Source organism: Vanessa atalanta, chromosome Z, assembly GCF_905147765.1.
Source record: "Vanessa atalanta chromosome Z, ilVanAtal1.2, whole genome shotgun sequence".
Taxonomy (NCBI): Eukaryota; Metazoa; Arthropoda; class Insecta; order Lepidoptera; family Nymphalidae; genus Vanessa; species Vanessa atalanta.
The window spans coordinates 1,464,538-1,476,544 of record NC_061902.1 but is presented as its reverse complement, the minus strand read 5'-3'; the positions used below and the strand labels follow the sequence as shown (position 1 = coordinate 1,476,544).

The 12,007-nt window shown below is 32.1% G+C and overlaps 1 protein-coding gene across 3 annotated transcripts in view; it reads left to right on the top strand.

The window, feature by feature from the left end:
* LOC125076134 (forkhead box protein L2-like) overlaps window positions 1–12,007 on the top strand; it is a 105,753-nt gene that overhangs the window by 48,336 nt on the left and 45,410 nt on the right. The gene's annotated exons all lie outside the window — the stretch shown is intronic.

The following is a 12,007-nucleotide window of genomic DNA, read 5'->3' as shown; positions in this document are numbered from 1 at the left end:
AAATAACAGCTGCAGTGCATTTCTGTAGAAATTCACCTTGAATTTCATCCATTGACATTCGAAACGAATATATTCTGACATTTCACTTTCCACGCTTGAATTCTGCGTTGAGTTACGAATTTCTACTTACAGAATAGCTCTACTTTACATTTTTTATTCATAGTCTATCATTTATTATAGTAAACAGTCAATATTTCACAGACCGAAAATATAAACCACAAAAATTTTTCATCAATAATATCAGAAGTTAATATTAACAATCAATACTAAATATTATTATAAATTAAATCATATCATTTGATTTATATTCGTATGTTCTATTATTTCATTCGAGGCATACTATTGTTGGTTTGTTAGCGATAATTGAACAACGAACATGCGTTTTCTTGATCGTACTCGACTGATAGCCATATACAATAGGCACAAAATAGACGAAATGACAAAACATATCGTATTGCATATAGCGTTTGTAATAATAATAATGTCAGCTGAATTTCGACCACTATGGTGTCCTGTATGTATTGTATTATTATTTGTACACTACAAACGGAAATGTATAATAAGCAGGCGGACTAGCATTATTACCATCGTATGGTATGAGTCCACCGTAAGAAATATTAACCATCCCTTAAATCTTGCCTTAAACCTAGACCTGCTCGGTCCAGAATTTTAAATAACTTATTTTTTTATTATTCATATGGTATATTCATATGGTATAATTACTAATAATTTAATTTCTTGTCATCGTTGTTAATATTTTTACTTTTAAAAATATACCTACCAAGTATTTCAATTGAACGAGATTTGAACCATTTATTAGAATTGTTGGTCACTTAAGATGTCATTATTCACCGGTCAAATAATAGGAAGCGCTGCTGCATTGAATAGAAATTATATAGTATTCTCGATGACTTGACCAGTCGTAACGAACTATGCCTCCTGAGCTACAAACCGACCGACTTTATATCGGAACTAATAGGCCCGATAACAGAAGCAGCCTTGACAGGATCTAAAATCAATCTAGGGGATGCGACTGGACACCGTAATTACACTCCACTACTATTATCGTTCAGGTCGAATCCGCAAAATTCATTCGAAGGATAATCCTCAGAATCTAGAGAGACAAGCGTATTCTCTTTGTGTGTTTTAAATCTTCAGAGCGTAATCTTAGCGCAGCTTGACCTTCACGAAAACTCACACATCGAGTAATCATAAAAGTATGCATGTCAAAATTAATAACTGTGCTGATATTCGAGCGTTACGTGGAGAGATGGTTGAGTCGTATCACAGAAACACCAAGTCTTTAGTTATAATTCTGAAATGTGTGTGACAATGAGGGTATTGTCTATATTTTCTAATATACATCGCGCGAACGAGGAGAGCTCAGAGCCACGGAAAAAGGTTTTGCGAGTTATCTGAAGCACCGAAGCATCTCCAAGCTGCTGCTACTGAGTATATCAGAAAATCCCAATAAATTCTCATTGACCTTAATCGGGACTTTAACCGGGAACTCAAGACTGTGTCATAAGGTAGCCACTAAACCAACAGACAGTTTTTTTTGGAGCCATCGACCACCGCCGTTTATGTTGTTTATTTATAAAACTGTATAAAGTATTAAAACTGACGAACCTAGGGAAACAGTCTCTGAGAAAAAATCAATCCTCAAATCCAGCCTCTCGTACTCCGAAAATAGTAATTAAGTACAAGCCAGACCGGACGGCATTAATGACCGCGCAATTTACTCCGGGTATCAAACCCACTATTTCTGACGTTAAACCTATCAATGAGTTTCCGGCAGTTGACACATATTGGCAATCAAATTCGAACTCAATGAACAATACACAGTCGTAAATAATGTTTCAAGTTCGCTTTACGCAGCGCTTTATTGCTTGAGATTAACACTAGCTTTTAACGCGGTTTTGTTTATAATTTATGTTTTACTATTAAGAAAAGTACAATATGGGTCGATTTACTATTGTTAGATACTTTTTTATCCATAATTATTATTTTTAATGTTAAGGTATATTTAAGCGAAAGTAACGAATATAAAATACAATAAATCGTCTCTGCGTTTGATGTAATCTAGACGTGTCGTATGTAAACCAGCAGAAAACATGTATATCCAGCCCTCATTGGATCAGCGCGGTGGGATGAAATCCAATCCATCTCTTTAAGAGACATTCTGTTGACTTGATTACCTGTGTATAAAATGTAGTGATATATGTCATACTGCTGGGCTAAGCTAAGAAATAAGTATTTTATAAAATAATAAAGTTTTATATAATGAAGTTAAGTGGTCACCACCATCTATATACATCAGTGCATAAAGGAATATAAATATTTTTTTACATCACCAGTGCACCTTGTATACACTGTATTGCTATTGTCTTGCCATACTACCAAGCAAATCAGATTACTTTAACATGGATTACAACAATCAATCCACGAGATATATCGGACAAGATGTTGAGGACCTTGTCCTTCTCGTTTTGGACTAAATAGCAATCAAAGACAATATCTCTAAAAAACAGACTATGTGTAAGTCTGCAAAGATGTCAAAAGCTGAGTTGTATTTGAGTCTTCATATAATGATTCTTGAATTTAATTTGATTTAGGTCGAGTAATACGTTAGAATATTAAGATTTTGCGAGAGCGCTTCACGTGAATCATTTCTTAGTAATGAATAAATTCTTAATTATTCAGTACCTAATTTTTTTTCTGTTAAATTAATACATTTTTCGTTTTCAACGCTTTCGTTCTGTCGTATTTAATTTAATTTACTGTATCCAATTGTTGTTACAGATTCAATGATATTCTCTACTTGTTTATTTATATATATAGGTATTATAATGGATCAAAATTTTCCATCAGCATATTTGAAATTAAAACTTTTTATATCGGTTTAACTGCATTATATATTGTATAATAGTGATATACTTGCTAAAATAACATATTGTATTCATGATGATTCATAATATTTTATTCTCAACACGAAAAACTAAGATAATCCTAGCTTAACCGATATGGTGATCGAACATAACTTTTTTGCTGTCGATTTTATAATATATGTCGTCGATTATGATTAATTTTTAACTTGGTGAAAGCCGTGACATAACGAGTCACGTGAATGGAATCGTTAGGAAAAGGAAGGGACAACTGTCACATTTTTAATTCTTTCGAGAGCGTTAAATCGGAAGCTTAATATTATTATAGAGAGCGATACAGTTCGGGCCTTCCAAACAGGACCGTTGATTCACGCAACTCGGATAGTTATAATATACCTACTTTATAATTTGTGATTGCTGATTACCGATATAAAGTACAAGAATTTTCATATTGTTTCGTTGTGGTTAATTGCCTGAGACCTACGCCACGCCATGAACCCTGTACCAGAAGCGTACCCTGTACCAGATGAAGGGCGTGCCGCTGATCTATCGCAGTCCCCGTATATATTATTATCTTTTTTATTACAAACATTCAAGTTGACACAACTGTGATGTAACGGTGCAGTAGTAGTGTAACAGATTTTGTGTGACTAGGGACTTTCGCGTACAATTAACAGAAACTAACTGCTACAAATAGATACAAGGGAATAAATTTTTCTTTTTTCATTTAGTAGATTTATAACGTCATAAACTTTTATTTTTAATTCAATTAGTGATCGATATTATTGGAACGAAGTTCCTTATCGCGCGTTGTGACGGGGGGGCTAGACGGAAAAAATTCTCACGAAAAGATGTAACAACACTTTTTGCTATTGTAAGCTGTGCGGCGTGCGCACGTTTCTCTGTCTGTCTCTCTCTCTCTCTCTCTCTTATAGAAAGCAAGCCAGATATTTTCATTTCTATTTCGCATTGAATAGTGTGGTGTCGCGACGATTATTTGCGTTGAGTGTATACAGGTTTTTTGTACATAATAAATAATAAAAAATAATAATTATTATTATTAAAACTTAAAAAAAAAAAATTATTACAATTCCTTCACTAATTAATCGAAAAGAACATCGTTCCATCCTGGCGTCCCTCGACACCTCTCAACTTTCTTTTCGTAATGATTATTATCGATATAAGTATATTTGATTTTCGCAACAAATATGTTTTGTGTGTGTCTAAAAATCTAATTTGTTAAAACATATTTCTTAGCTATATTATTCTCCATGCGTGTTACGACCGATAAGTATGTTTGTCTTTGGGTAAACTGATATTATTTATAACTTGAAATACTAACTCCTAAAACGAAGTTAAGAGATACTTTTGATATCAATCGTGACACCTGTTAAAATTCACATGTTTTGGCCATTGAACCGTGACAGCTCTTTTTAAACAATATTTAGACGTTGTAATTTATTTAATATTATATGACAAAAGCGCATATAAGTACAAAGTACTTCGTTGTTTATGTTAACTCGAACCATCTAAGGTGTAGTGACATCACCATACAAGTCATACCGTTGCGTTGACGTGCTCATTGCGATAGTTTTTTTTTTTTATATAATACCAGCTAATGGCCGACTTGCATGGCAATATTTTAGAAACAATAAAACCTCCTTGTATTAGCATAAAAATCCAGAAAAGGTTCTGTATTAGTATTTAATAGATCACAACATCTATCAATAAATAACCTTTAGTTCAGTCGTACCTATCTCGATTTGTATTGGCTTTTACCTCACGTAAGACCTAAATTTAATTGCATCAAACTGATATTTATTAAAATTTAGAAAATATAAATAAATGTATGAATTAAACGAACAAAATAAAGTGTAATCAAATGTTCATTTTGCAAGATTAAATTAAATGTAAAGCTACTAATTGGCACATAAATTCCACCAGGAGGAATCTGCAAGAAAAGCAACGCTAACCGTTTTTAATCCACAAAATTACATCCAAATTTATATATAACTAGCTGTGCCCGCGACTTCGTGTGCGTTGTTTGAATTTAAGTTATTTGGATATTGTAGCGTGATTTTATTTTATATATAATTCTAAAATAAAAGTAGTCTAAAGTAGCTTTAGTTACTCCTTATTACATCCGCTATCTGCCAGTGAAAGTCCCATCGAAATCGGTTCAGCCGTTCCAGAGATTAGCCGGAACAAACAGACAGACAGACAAAAATTGTAAAAAATGTTATTTTAATATTACAAACAGACACTTCAATTTTATTATATGTATAGATTTGAATCTGTCTAATATATATATAATATAAAAGAAAAACATTCCTGTTCTTTAGTCTCGCTGAAATTCAAAGACGGCTTGGCTTGAGGAGGCAGTGGACAGATTCGCACGGCCAACGTCGTAAACATTAACATGAATCTTCTCCGTTAGTAAATCTTTCGAAAAAACACGAAGGAAATCCCAATTAACGTTTGCTTCAGACTTCTCTGGGTAACATCTACACTATGACAAAAACTAAAGTGTAGTTGACAAGATGTTCACCAGGTCGTATAGTATTCAGTATATACTTGTGAAGTTTATTGAACGAAATAAATATATGGTTAAAAATAAATTTATTATAACAATATTTTCGGAGAAAATAATAAATGATGTTCCTTTATTTAAATACATTTCATTTTTAAAATAACTAATTGCCATATTAAGTTACAAGTGTTTTATAATGAGAGATTAATTGAAAGAGCTCATTGATAAATTTTAATACGTATCATTAATAATACCACAGTTTTTTCGCATTTTTATCTTAATGGATCGGACAAGCCGGGGTTTCTGCGATTACTCTTCTGCGTATCCGAATTCAACTCGATTATATGTTATATTCATTTCGCTATTTTTCAGTTTAAAGTACAAACAGGTTATATCGATTTCATAATGTTTTTGACCCTTGACGCCAAAAGAGAGGGTATATAAGTTTAACGTGTCTGTGTATCTGTAAGTCTGTCTGTGGTATCGCAGCTCCCAAACATAGATCATTTTATCCGGAGTGTTCTAAGCCATGTTTCATGAAAATCTGTTTAACCGTTTGAAGATCATCAGCTCTTTAATAGTTGATGAGGATATCTGACTACCTTCCGTCCTATCGATTCGAAATTTGGTTCCGTGTTACTTCAATGATATTGAAAGAACATGGTAAGGTAACCATGACTTCAAATAAGACATGTTAGGGTACCGTTTAGATTTCGATGATAAGAAATTAAATGGAATCAATTAGTCTCAAGTATCACTATATTTATACCTATGATACCTAGTACCTAACTAAGTAACTAACTCAACTAACAAATCACTATAAATACCTTCCTAATATTTATACCTACTTTAAAAAGGACGAAATAAAAATAAAATTAAAAATTTTAAAAACCAACACCAACACAAAAAATAAAATCTTAAAATTAACAAATATTATTTTAAATCTATTATAATATTACTATCGTCGCATGTATTATGTAAGTTCAAATATTTTTATATTCCAAGCGTCGTCATCTTACGTAGTTTTCAATTAAGTATTGTAATTGTTATCAACAGGTGTATTATATTGAAAGCAACTTCATTCCAATGATTAACTAGCTTATTCATAAATAAAATATGATTTTATACAATTTTTATATGAAAACGAAGCCTTTTATAACTGCTACAAAGCTATCTTAAGTATATTATTTATATTATATTTATATTTGATTGGTATAACAATAACGAAGCGAGATGAATTATAAACACATGTGCAAATCGAATCGACTTGGGAACCTTCAAGAAAAGAGCGTACTTATTCCTGAAAGGCCGGCAACGCACCTGCAAGCCCCCTGGTGTTGCAGATGTCCATGGGCGGTGGTAGTCACTTTCCATCAGATGAGCCTCCTGCTCGTTTGCCACCTCTAAAATAAAAATAAAAAATGAAAATTCAGTGGTGCTCGGTCATATTTGAACCTGTTATCTTCGCTTAAGAGTCACATGCTTAACTACTGGGATCGCCGCTCCAAACTAAATGTATTATATATATATAAATAATATGTTACGTTATATATTTATAATTGCTTCAAATACGTAAAATATTAAATCGAATATATCGTTTACTGAAGTGGGCTCGTAATATTTTGTATCGTCATGTTACATCATTCAATTGAATAGAATAACTTTTTCCAAGAAATAACATAGACGTGTTAATTAATTAACATTATTATTCAATCATATATTGTATGTATAATTTAAATTAGTTTATGAAATTTAATGAGAAATGCTTCTATATATAAATATAAAACCTTCTTAAGTTTATCTATATAGATATTTTGACGACCTCCGTGGTTGAGTAGTGTGTAAGTTAATTAGTTTTCTATGTTGTCTTGGGTCTAGGTGTTTGTGGTACCGTCGTTATTTCTGATTTTCCATAACACAAGTGCTTTAGCTACTTACATTGGGATCAGAGTAATGTATGTGACGTTTTCCAATATTCATATTTGTAAAAGTTTTTTTTCTGATAACCAATTATTAAATTCGAGATCCAAGATAGAGATCTCGATTTTTAATTATCCATATTAGAATGGAATACAATATACGAAAGGCAAGTGTAAACACTCTCAAGTCGCAATCAACAATATCAATTGAACCTACAGGATCGTAAAGTAGCCCGTGCCTAATCAGATACAAATGAGAAACGTACGCAGTTTAATGTGAACGTTTGTACTTTTTATACTTTTTTTTTTTCCAACACGGCCGTGTCTTTGACAAACATCATTGTTTTTCAAGCTTTTATGCAAATTCTCTTGACCAGTTCAATCTGTTGTGCACATTTGTTATTATTTTTTTATGGTATTGGTTGGCGGACGAGCATATGGGCCACCTGGTGATAAGTGGTCACCACCGCCCACAGACAAAAGCGCTGTAAGAAATATTAACCATTCCTTACGTTACCTATAGGCCACCAACCTTGGGAACTAAGATCTTATGTCCCTTGTAGCCGTACCAACTGGCTCACTCACCTTTCTAACCGGAACACAACAATACAGATTACTGTTATTTGGCGGTAGAATATATGATGAGTGGGTGGTACCTACCCAGATGGGTTTGCACAAAGCCGTACCACCAAGTAAATTAAAAAAAATTAAAGTTAGTCGATTTAATGCAGTATGTATCGCTTTAGTTCAAAACCGTTACCAACCCACAGATGCACTAATAAGATTTAAAATAGGAAAACATTTTAGAGCGAGACGAACCCTGTTTACTTGTTATTAATATGTTTATATAAGTATAATATTATGTATATTATTTTAAAGTTTTTTTTTATTTGTAACATTGTAATATTGATCTGCTTTATTTTAAATCCTTGTATCTTATATTAGCGTCTACTTGTTGGGATATTTTTACAAATTAACGATGTTGAATGAATGTTTCTTTTTAGGCCTATATATATTATTTTAAAAAGATTTTATACTTCTTTTAATAAGATTAGCTGTATGGTTACTATTTCCGGGTGGGTATAGGGCCAGTCTATTCGCTTATTAAAAAAAACTTTATTTTATATTAGATATTACTTTTGTATCTTATATTTGAAATTAAAAACTTGACACGTGTATCGTTTTAACTTTATAATAAGTACCCATAGCCAAACTCAGATTTCCCTGGCAATTCACGGAGGTGTACAGTGGCGAGTTTCGAATTTGTACTTACAAAATAGTTCTACAGTTACCGTAAACGCTGTCGGCTAGTCGTATTTTCAGCGAGTATTTTGCATGATACGTGGATTTCACTTTAACGGAGCGCTGTAACGCTGAATTCATATTTCTACAGATAAATAAGGCATCCTATCCACCTGAATACAGCGAGGGTTATGATTTTTACCTGTATGTTTATATATATATAGTCAAAATTAGTCGTACCATAATAAAAAGATATAAAACATTCCCAGTCAACACATTCATACATTATTAACAGTAGTGAGCGATCATAAGCTTTAGGGCAAACTGACGGCGGCTTTCCTTGGAATATCACTATTGACATTTGAGTACATAAACTCAGTGTACCACCCACATATATTCTAAAAACAGTAGAGGAAGTAGAAGTAGTCGTAAGTAGAGTTGTCGTGTTTCAAAGTTCGTGTTGTTTGAAGGCTGAGTGAGCTATTTGCAACTACAGCACGAGGACATAACATCTTTGATCCCGTGGTGGCGTAATGACGATCTGTAATGTCTTTGGGTAGTTGTTAACACTTAACAACGGTGGCCCATACGCAACTTCACTAACCAATGTTATAACAATTAAAATATGACAATTTAGTTTGCACACAACAATAAGAATATATCCTTGTTTCATAGTTTATAGATTGTGATTTTTCCGTAGTCGGGTTTTGGTCTTCGAACTCAGTTTTTATTTAGATTTAATACTACAGGATAATCAGTAAAATATATATAATGTACATTAATTTTAATGGACTGTAATGAGTACTTACAAAATCATAATTATATTTATGATTATTCCTTCATTTTAATTAAAATTTTACCTTTGTTCCTTTTTAAATAAATTTGGTCAATACTATTTACATGAATATTTTATTATTAATCTTTACAAAACTGAACTATTTATATTAAAAATTCAAGCTTAACTTTTTTATGGTATCAAGTGTTAAGAATTTTAAAAATATACTGATACAACTAAGGTAAAAAAAAAAAAAACGAATTAAAGGAAAGACATTCCAAAGACAAACAAGTCTGTGGAGATACAAATTTCACTATAAAAAACGGAAAAAATTCACTGGAGTGAGATTTATTTAAGCATCTAGTTGTACGCTATGTGTTGCTATTATATTTTAAGCACTATTTTGTATCGATATACAGTGATAAAAATTAAATGTAAATAATTGTCAAAAACGATTTTTTTTACAAGTAGCTCAATGTGAACCATTTGTTCGGAACGAAGTTACCACTGTATGGAACCGAAAGAAAATAAGCAATTATTAACACTTATTTTTATATCTTCCGTGAAAATCAACGAATATTAATACTCTACTTTTAATCGTCAATACAATCTTGTATCGAATATTAAGGTATGTGTACAGGCAAATTATTGTTTTGTATAATCGTGTGAAACCTGCATATGCTTGTAGGACGCTTGTACGTACGTACGTGTTGATATTGCGTGCAATATAGGGCAGAGCTTACCGCAGTTTACACATTAATTGATTTGACATCGAATGTAATCGATTAAACGCGTAGCGATAATTCATTTACGATTGCTTTTTCATATAAGATATCAGAATAAATGTACATACAACCACATTTAGTATTTAACATACAACAAATATGTTCATCGTAATTTACTCAGTAAAAGCTGATATTAAACTTTAAAATTTTGAAGTTTTTGATAAATTTATTTCGCGGAACCTTCAATTATATGACTTCTGTAAATTGGTTTATTTATTTCGGACATCAAAGGGATTTATAATGGCACTAATTACTGTAGGAAAAATTGTATATTTCGAACTTTGTCGGATAAAAATTGTTATATTTACAATGGACCTGACAACTAAATCGTAGAAGCGTTCTGTCCCCATTCTCTCAGATATTCTCCTCTCATTTTAAACTTCATTCCAAATATAAACGGAAATAATTTTTCGAAGAAAAAAAAAAACGAAATATTCAATTAAACAATACTTGCACATTAACTGTTTGGAGACGTTTAAAAATATCATATTCGACTTGTACGACTATTTTATTTCGAGTCAAACATTTCAAATATATCGTCCAACAAATACGAATTTACTATTTGCAATATTTGTCCGAATTCAGAAAATATATTTGAAGTAATTTTAAACATTATCGTAAGTCACTTTTAGAAACAACGTGTGACCCACGGATACAATCGGAATGCTGGACCATGAAGAAGAAGGAAAAGAATGTAACAGAGATGGGGATGATAAGATAGAGATGAGAGAGAGAAACGAATATATAAGAGGAAGCTTGAAAGTAGTGCCAATAACAGAAAAAAATAAAGGATTCCGTTTGAGTTAGTAGTAGAGTTAGTTCCGTAGGAGCCTTCGACTTTGTCCAATCGCGCAGATAGTACCCGTGTAACTTACTATATATATTTTAACTTTGATTCTTAGTCCACGAGTGGCCGAAATTATTTGATCAGGGTGATTTTATTAATAGGATGTCGATGGCGAAATCCGAAACAAAAATATGTACCAAAAAATACTAAAATTAGTATCGAAGCCGATTTTAATGAAAACTACATCATGGGGTTTGAAATTCATTTTGTATAATAGGAATCGAATAATTTAACGAACAAGTGCATTTAATTCATCAATAAGATCATAAATTATAACTTTTATGTCATAAAATATGTTACTTCTTAATGTATTGTTCTTTACAATATATTTCCGTTAATATTTTTTTAAGATTAATTCGATATTCAAAAAGTATTTTAAGAAAAATATAACTATGCAACTGTTATGTAGATCGTTCATTATTATCGATATCAATAAATTTTAACGATGTAATAAGCACTCTTTTCAATTATTGTCATTAAATTTGATTTTGTAGACTGTTAAATTGAATGATAATTTTTTTAAATAAAATCGTTCGGCGGACGAGCATATGGGCCACCTGATATGTGTGTGTGTGTGTGTGTGTGTGTGTGTGTGTGTGTGTGTGTGTGTGTGTGTGTGTGTGTGTGTGTGTGTGTGAGTGAGTGTGTGTGTGTGTGTGTGTGTTGTTTGGAATCGTTTAATTATCCCTTTTCATCCCTTTAAATATCAAGGTATGGGTATTAACATATCACGCATAAGAGTCAGCTATATAATGATCTATAATCATAGCTGTTATTTGACATGAATTCTTTTAACATTAATATGCGGCTAAATTAAATATGCACTTTCAATATATATATATCATTTATTATTCAAGGAACTTCAGGAAGGAAAAGGCTTCAGCACCATAGACCACATACATACGCTGCGGCAGGTTATACAGAAGACTGAAGAGTATAACATGCAATTATGCTTAGCGTTTGTGGACTATAAGAAAGCTTTCGATTCGATCGAGACTTGGACTGTGCTACAGTCTCTCCAGAG